Here is a 9,642-nt window from a genome sequence, read left to right on the forward strand (position 1 = left end):
TAAAGAGGTTTAAAATGTATTCACTAGATTATAAACATTATTTCATTGGAGGGCAGTAAGTGCACTATTCTGTGCTTCTGAATTTTTCACCAAGGCAACCCAGGGAGCTGAAATATGATTGGCTAAACTGGCATTGGGCAGGTTAAATGACCAAAACAAAGACCCTTGCACTTAACAAAGCAGAATATTTTTAAAGCAGAATATTTGACTTCAGCTTTGTATTTCAGATAAACAACGATCACTTATGTTTCTTATCTGCACACATATTATGGTATGGTTATTTATGTTTAAAAGAATCAAAAACTTTCATACATCATTTTTAATTAGCTTTCAGTTGTTTCAATATTATGAGGCAATCTTTACTGTAATTGACATGACTTCAATGGATAATTAATGCAAACATTAAGATTTACAGTTAACTTACTCTAAGGCAGGGGTCTTATGCGGTAAGGGATTCCACAAAAAAAAGTCCTCAAATGTCATTATTAACAGTTTTAATTATTTCTTCTGAACATGAAGTGTCCTGAACATTAATAGAACATTGAGTGAAGATTATGAACAGTTCTTCTGAACATGGCATCTTTTGCCTACTTCTTGCTGCCAGAGACTTGACAGCGCTTCTTCTCACAAATTTGAACCACATTTGGCTTTAGAGCGGAAGCAGTTGAGACCCTCAGTATGGCTTGAAGATGATCATCATTAAGTCTAGACCTGTACTTTGACTTATTGAAGTCCTTGGGAAAAAAAGTGGGGGAACTCACTCAAAACTTCCATTCCCTCACCTAAAAAAAAGGCGTATATATGTATAAACCTCACCCAGACTTTGCCTTCTGCGGCCCCCAGGTAAATTGAGTTTGAGACCCCTGCTCTAAGGCCACTGAAAATCTAGGTGATGTTTTTCTTTAGTGGAACATTACAGAAGATTTTTGCTGAATCCAAGCCCCTCATATAATGCAAGTCAATGGTCAATGTTTTTTAGAACATAGTTAGAATTGGTATTGGTGTGGTACCCCATTCAGGGTAAATAATAATAATAAAAAAAACTATTTTATTAATGTAAAAAAATTATAAAAAATAATAATTGACGGATAGCATATCTCAGTTAGCACCATAAAAGTATGATTCCAGGCTGTTGTTTTATCTCATTTTAATTGTATTGATTAAAAATAGGCTGTCCTCAACATTTATATATAAATCACTAAAAGTGATGGTGCTTAATGAATCTGATGTATATATGTTTACATTTCTTTAAAAGCCTGTACATCAGAATTCAACCACCTAGACAATTGTGAAAATTGTGCCCTCTTGTATAAAAGAAAGTGGTGTTTTTACTGTGTGGAAAAGAAAACCAGATGAAAGCATTCTTCTTGATGAAACACTGCACTCCAACCATCTCTTCCAAAGAAGTCAATTGACTTAAAATCATTTTTTTTTCTGTCAAAACCATATCACATGTATACAGTGAAAAGTCCACATGTGTGTGCCTTTGGAGGTTTCCAGGGCTAAATAATGTTTAACTTTACTTGTGGAAACTTGAAATAGAGGTAATTCTTCAGTCAACCTCATTGGAGCCAAGAATAAACCCTGGCTTTGGTGTATTGATCCATTACAACTATCAATACAGTAAATGAGGTAATTTCGTTCGGAAATGCACAAAGAAGGCTGTGTTGTCTTTAACAACTTCATCTTTACAACAGGCAATTAATGTTAGCTGTCCTAGCAGGCTATACTTACACACCCTGATCTGTTGCGAGTGTCTAAGTGTCACCTACTGATGGATTCAGAGGATCAGATTTAGCTGATGGTGCCTACGAACAAATGGTTGAACACAAAGTCTGAAGACCACGTGTAATTCACTAAGAATGGATTGCAGCGTCTGATAGTGCCATTTATTTGCACCAAATCCACTAAAGGAATTGACCCCAATGCAAATCACCCCAGTGCGCTGTGCTCACCATAATTTGTGAGGCACAATTACCAATCTTGTGGCTCAGATCTGAGTGCTCGGTAATAGAGGATAAAGCAGAATGGTGTGATCTAGTATGCCTTAACAAGACTGTACAGATCAAACCGCTACAATCCCATCGCCTAATTGAACCTAAATGCAAACTGCATGGATGCATGTCCGGTTTCAAATCATTTAATAAGTTAGTGCTGATATGTGCTACTTTGAAACAATGAAGAGGTTGTGCTTGGATATATTGGCAGATTTTTATAATATACACTTAATGATAGATACAAATAAAATCCTAGGGAAGTGTACAACCCAGGCTCATTGGAAATACGTGTAATACATGTAAAAAAAATCGTTGCTCTGGGTATGTTTTGTCACATGTTTCAGATGACAAATCCACTAGAGGGTGCTGTCTACATTTTTCTATAATATCTGGAATGTTACTTTGGGTACGTTTTAGTTTTACTTTTCAGATAAACATTGTAAAGATCCACAAGAGGGAGGTGATTGCTGTACAGATCCCCTTGGGAACAAGTGACCTAAACACTTCCCTAAACCATTCTTCCCCATACTATTGAAGTACATTCATTAGTAGTGGGCTGCTATTGGCGGTAACGCAGCAAGACTCTGATTGTGCTTCAAAAAAAAAATCGTAGTTAATCTATTTTCAAAGTTGGGTTGGGAGCTGGATCTATTCTACACAAGCTATGATGATATTTTAGCGTGAATGTATACCCGACCGATGAATCGTCTGACAAAAAAAAAAAGTGCTCTTGTAAATCTAATCAGCAGGATGCCTGACTTTAACTGCAGTTCAGCAGTTTCACTTTAACTCATGAACATTTCATTCATGCTCCCGTGACCAACTTGGTATTAGACGAAAATAAGGACTGTAAGTCACTCTCTGTAAGGACTGGAGAGAGTGTTTTGGAATTTAATAACGCATACCAAATGGAAAGAAAAAAAAACTTCTGCATTTCACGATATGTGCATGTGTGTGTGTGTGTGTGTGTGTGTGGTCCTTTACTGACAGCACCGTGTGTGGATCTTGTCAAAAAAATATGGCGAAAAGTACTACATGACGGTCATAGTTTGTTCGCTGTGTTTACTTTAGTAATGCCACTAATATATGCATACTCCACATCTTAATTCCATTTCTGTTTAGTTCAGTTATGACTTTAGTCGGATTAAGGTGATCCAAAAAAAAAAAAACATTTTCTCGCCATTTCTAGCTTATGTAGGCTTGCCAAATTCATGTTTAACTGAATATACAGTTCGCTAACACAAGTATATCTTATTGAACATAATTTATTTTCATCACCAATCATCATAGTAGTGCAGTTTGTGATGCATTTTGGAAACAGGAGATGAGCCCCTGGTCGAATGTACCACCTGGCTTGAGCAACTCATTCTCAAAGACTTATATTTAGTCATTATTTGGGTAGCACACATATTTTGAATGCCTTCAGCAGAATTCAAATGAACCATTCTAATCTAGATTAATTTCAAGATTCATCTAAATTAAAAAAAAAAAATCTATGCCCACCTAAAATATTTATGCAATTTCGCACAAAAATAAAACAAAGAAAGCAAGTCCAAAAAAACAAAAAATAAACATGTGACAGTAATAAGGAACTATGAAGTTTGAAATTAGTAGCCCATTTAATTATTTAATAATGTCACGTCAACATCTTGTAATTACTTCACTTATGAAATTTATCTTTGGTGAAGCATAGCTCAGTGTAATTAAAAAAAGCACAGTTTGTTCACAACATTTTAGGGAATCAACCCCTAGGTCTATGCAGTTTGTGAATCATTCACACTGGTTTTGGTAAACAAAAGAAACATTTTAAGACTGACTCAAAAGAATCATGTTGAATGAATCGGATCATGAACTCGCATTATCACACTAACATTTTGAATAAAATAAGACTTCATTAAGGACTAAAAGTTCACCTGTAAAGCACACTAAGCTATCATTTGACTTTATAAACTCTTTTTTTATGATTCCTATGGATCTGTTGATTAAATGCAAATTGAATTGCATCAAAACATCACCCATTTTTGTGTCATGGTGCACATTGATTTGCTTAGTTGAATAGACTGCACACAGTTGTTGATGTTTTTTAATGGAGAATCAGTTGCCTTATTGGTTAAAACATGCATGTTTAAATACATGACATGAAAGAAATCGTATTAAATTTCAATAATAAATCACTAATCATCCAAAATACTTTTTGGATATAACTTGTAAGCTGATTACCACTAATTAAAATTGTATTATAATTAACTACAGTGTAACAACTTCTCAGTGTAAGATGATACACTGAGGGAGTTCACAGAATTTCAATTTCAATCATACTGAAATTTAACTTCACAAGCCTGTTTTTTTACACTTTTCTTTTTGTTTAATTTCTCCACATGTAAGTATAGACCACACAAACAAAAGCAATTAATATATACAACTAGGCAGTCATTAAAAATAAACTGTTTAAATGATATAGGTGGTGAGGTGAATATATTCATTAGATGGTTTGAGTGCGATGCAATGATATCCACATCCTCTCTCTGGGAAATTCGACAGAGCAATGTAGTATAAAGAGTCACTGACCGTGTCATTCCAAGTCTCAGAATACTAAAATAGTTCACTGGCCGATGTTCCACACTTTCTAGAAAAACCACTGATGACAATGAAGTTCCCAGAAAACCAATCAACGATCACTGTGTAGTCCATTAAAAAGTGTTGCATCAACAATTAACATTTCATAAAAAAACTCCAGAACAACAGGTCCTGTTTACATAAAAAATAATCATAGGTCAAATCACAACTACATATTGAAAGTACTCTCAAACTTAAACACTCATTCAATACTCACATATGAGCAGTAACAATAATGGTCTCAAAAATGTCAGAACCAGATTGGGTTGTTAGCGTTAGTTCACCATACTGTTCCCTCTACCAAACACAACCCACTTGCTCTATGGTGGCTTGGAATATACTCGGTTATCACTCCCCTCTAGCACAGCCTAGTGGCTCTTAGTAACATTGCAACCACTGCTACTGACACTAAGAGGAACCAAAACGATAATTATAAAAGCAATCAATGTTTGTTTATTACAACAGTTACTTATTTTTTGTATATTAAATACGTAACATTGCACTGTAAAACCCAACAGTTAACTTTAGTTAACTAAGTCAAGAGTGGTTAAACCAAAATTTACTAAAAGTTAATTCTACCCATTTGAAACAAGTTTTGAACTCAGTGTTTAAGGTAATAAGTTAATTAAATACCTCTTTACTTCTTACTTAAGAGTAAGAACAGTACTCATATAGACTAGTTTTTTTTTTTTTAACTGAAATTGTTTGTTGTAATCGGTTTCCTTAAATGGTTTGTGTTGCCTTAACTTATTGTGTTTTACTGCGCTCAAATTGTTTTGTTTACTCAAATGGAGTAGGTTCACAGTACTCATTAGGATTAGTTTATGTAGTTAAATGGTTCGTTGCAATTGGTTTACTCAAATGGTTTGAGTTACCTTAACTCAGGGGAGGGCAAACTCGCCCCTGGAGGGCCAGTGTCCAGCACAGTTTAGCTCCAACTCTAATCAAACATACCTGCTTATAGATTTCTAATGATCCTGAAGACACTGATTAGCTTGTTAAGGTGTGTTTGATTAGTATTAGTGCATGACACCTTCCCTCCTGGACCGAGTTTGCCCACCTCTGCGTTAACTTACTGGGTTTTAAAGTGTGTTAAATGTATTTCGTTACTCCCCAGCCCTGAATATATTGTATTGAATCCCATTATATTAGTGCAACAAACTTGAATACATTGTTTGGTGTTGGTTAAATACAGTGGTGGAAAGAGTACTGAAAAAGCATACTTAAGTATAAGTACCATTACTTGCCTAAAAATGTAGTGTGAGTAGAGTAAAAGTACCTTTTGTAAATGTTACTCGAAGTACTCATAAGTAGTGAGTATTATGCTGTAAAAAGTTGATGCATTTACATGTAATTTGTGGATGTGTGTGTAAACGTAACATTCTGTAGTGCATTTAGTTGTTGCCCAACAGGCACACAATGTCATAAGGCGTTAATATTATGTTAGATTTAGGTTGTGATCTCAGGTGACCAAAATTCATTGTCTAGCCAGCGTCTAAGGACAACATTATTTTGATGTCCAATAATGACATCAAATGACCTTAATATTTGGTTGATTTTAGGTTGTTAGGAAGTGACCAAAATCCAATGTCGAGCCAACATCTTAAATTAACATCCTATTGACATCAAATACTGACATTTATTTATCAGTTATGGCAACCAAAATTCCACGTCTGATAGATGTCATAGTGGTAACGTAGACACAATGTCAAGCTGTAACTTAATTAGACGTTGACATTAGGTTAGTTTTAGGTTTGACGTTGGACATTGACATCGGGCTGACGTTGAGTTCTGATGTAAACCCAATTTTTATTTCCAAACAAAATGCAGCGCCTCCACATCGTTAGGGTACAATTTCAATCTGACGGCATGTTGACGTCTTGTGCCTGCTAGGTGTTTAAGGTCATTTAAGTCATCATATAGTAAATATCCATCATATTCTCATCAGTGACATGCATCTAAAACAGGGGTGCCCATACTCGGTCCTGGAGGGCCGGTGTTCTGCAAAGTTTAGTTCCAAACCCAATTAGACGCACCTGGGCTAGATAATCAATCTCATACTAGGTTTTCTAGAAACATCCGTGCAGGTGTGTTGAGGCAAGTTGGAGCTAAAATCTGCAGGACATCGGCCCTCCAGGACTGTGTTTGGGCATCCCTGATCTAAACAGATGGGTCAATGCGTGTAAAGATTTTGAACATCTTCTTGGACACTTTTAATGCTTCTAAATGGTTTGCTGCAATGTAAAGCACACATGTCTTGAAGTAGTTCATTATGATGCAATTTACCTTCTATGTGTGATTTGATTGGACAGGAATTACAGGACTGATTTTTCGAATTCCCATAAACAAGACAAAAATAAAGTAGTAACTGCAGGTTGAAGGAAAGTAGTGAGAGTAAAGTACAGATACTGCACTAAAAATGTACTCAAGGATAAGTACATAATTTTAAAACTACTTAGTAAATTACAATTTCTCAGAAAAAACTACTCAATTACAGTAACTTGAGTATTTGTAATTAGTTACTTTACACCACTGGTTAAATATAATTTGGTTCACCAACCCCAAATTTTACTGATTACAAATACTATGAAAACAGCAATATTGTAAAATATCATTACTGTTTAAAATAGCAGCTTTGTTTTAATATATTTTTAAAATATAATTGAGTGCAAAAAAATTAATTTTCAACAATCATTGTTCCAGTCTTCATGATCAAATTTACATTATATAATTATATAATTCTATTTTATGATTGTATTTATACTAGCGTAAACACAGTTATATGGGGTTTGATTTCAACACTTCACAGATTCTTGGATTAATTGGACTTGAAGATCAATAAACTTCATTTCAGCTTTATAAAATATGCCTCTTTCAGCAACAGCATTAGAAAACGGAGTTTATTGCAGCACGGTCATCTTCGCTAACGATGAGAAAAGAGCCCATAAACACCTCTGAAATCAGTTGTCTTGAAAATGATGCAGGCGTCGTATCCAGGCTCCTTAAATGGAGTCCAGAAAAGAGTCCTGAGCAGCCAAATACCACTAGGGAAATAAGCATCTTGAAATAGGCATGGAGCCAGGAAATGGATTTCACTGCAGAACTAATCAACAGGGCTGGTTTAGAAGGGAACAATTTAGATTTGGATTGGATCTTTACTGACGTTAGACTTATCAATGTGTCTCACGCCAGCCGGTGTAATTTGATCTTTGATGTCCACACCAAAGCCTGACAGACATCAAGTGGCTCCAGCTAGGACATGTTCAGCGAGTTTGGCGCAGTATTAAGTGGGATAACCAGAGTTAGTCATCACATCTATCTTGTGATGTGGTTTGATTGGAATCCTGAAGATCTTTCACTGGTATCATAAGCAATCTGTCAGCACATACTCAAGCTACATACACACACACACACACTTACATACATCACGAGTGAAGTTGGATTCTGTTTGGGGTTCTTCGCTATTTAGAAACCTAAGCCATTTATTCCATTGGAACATAAAGAGAATTAGGCCTCTCATAAATCTGCTTCTTAAAAAAAGGGCATACCCCATAGTGTGAGAAGGAATCAGTAGGCTGAAGTGAGTAGATCTGAAGACTTTGGTTCATGCATGTCTTGCCAGTACATGTCAAACCTTAAGACAAGCTTTTCTCTCTGCAGTCTTTTTCGTATTGCGTAATCTCTCCGGCTTTTATCAGTGCAGCTGAAGCATGCAAAAAAAATTACCCTTTTAACCTTTTTAGAAAAAATGTAATGATTTTTTTTCTGGAATATGATCAGATTGTAATACAAGGGGTTGTATTTATTTCCATAATAAGTGACATGTCAAATTGTGAAGGGAAAACTTGACAAGAGGTTGGATCCTAATGCAGCTTCATTAAGATTAGTTAGACAGGCATAGGTGGAAAACCAGCAAACACAATAAAAGAGACGACCCAAGAGGGTAATCAGTACAACAGACAAAAATGTTATGTGTGTATTAATATAGCGCATTTATTGTGTATGTCCATACACCCAAAGCGCTTCACAACCACCACCGGTGTGCAGCATCCTTTTAGGCAGCCACTGGACAATGGCGCCAGTGCGCTCACCACACACCTGCTATAGGCAATAATATCCAGCTGCAGGCCCGCAGAACCACACAAGTTTTAGGCACACACAATCTAGGACATGCAATCTAGGCAAACCATATAAGGTTACGACGGATGTTAATGTTATTAACATATTCTTGGACATCGTCTTCGATATATTTTGATATATATGGTTAATAAATAATGTACACAATAAACAATAGTGTTTACTTTATTTAAAAAATATTGCAATCGAGACGGCCGAATGGGGAGCATTGTTTCCGATCGCCATTCAATATAATAGACTGAACAGTTTTAAATCAGTCATTATAGCTGATCAGTCATTATTATCTGACAATAATATATGTATATATATATATATATATATATATATATATATATATATATATATATATATATATATATATATATATAAAACATATATATAACAGCTGTGACAGTTTAATAAAAGATAGTAGTTTATATATAAACTTATAATTATAATCAAATAATGAGTTAAGATAATCATTTTATAACTATATATATATTGTTTAAATGATTAACTATAGTTGGCTAATTTATTTTAAAGTGACATATTATTGTTTGCTTTTTATATTTTACAACAAAGTGATTTTAACCAAGTAGCTATGATAATATTACGATCTTGAATTAGTTTACACTTAATCCTACAATTAGACGGTCTATAATGTTTTCTTTGTGTATATAAACACATGAATAAAGTCATAAGTCTCTTAACCAATTATTTTTATTTACATAATTTGAGTTCAGAAACTGCAGAAATGTTAAAATGATCGTAGCGATATAATAATAATAATGACTGAAATGGGAACCATACTTGTGAAATTCAATAGGTGGTGATAATGCTAGAGTTAGTTACCATATATGGTTTGCCTAAGTTGTGTGTCCTAGACTGTGTGTGTCTAAAACGTGTGTGATTC

General features: G+C 34.8%; 1 long non-coding RNA gene across 1 annotated transcript; it reads right to left on the minus strand.

Moving 5' to 3' along the window:
- Positions 1-982: 982 nt before the first annotated feature.
- Positions 983-4,921, minus strand: LOC147833140 (uncharacterized). The gene is made up of 4 exons (XR_015513645.1): positions 4,831-4,921; positions 4,013-4,745; positions 2,937-3,863; positions 983-2,581 (listed from the first exon to the last, which is right to left on the minus strand). It is a non-coding gene; the product is annotated as an uncharacterized LOC147833140 (long non-coding RNA).
- Between the last annotated feature and the right edge of the window lie 4,721 nt (positions 4,922-9,642).

Source organism: Danio rerio, chromosome 17 (genome assembly GCF_052040795.2).
Source record: "Danio rerio strain M-AB ecotype USA chromosome 17, GRCz13ab, whole genome shotgun sequence".
Lineage (NCBI taxonomy): Eukaryota > Metazoa > Chordata > Actinopteri > Cypriniformes > Danionidae > Danio > Danio rerio.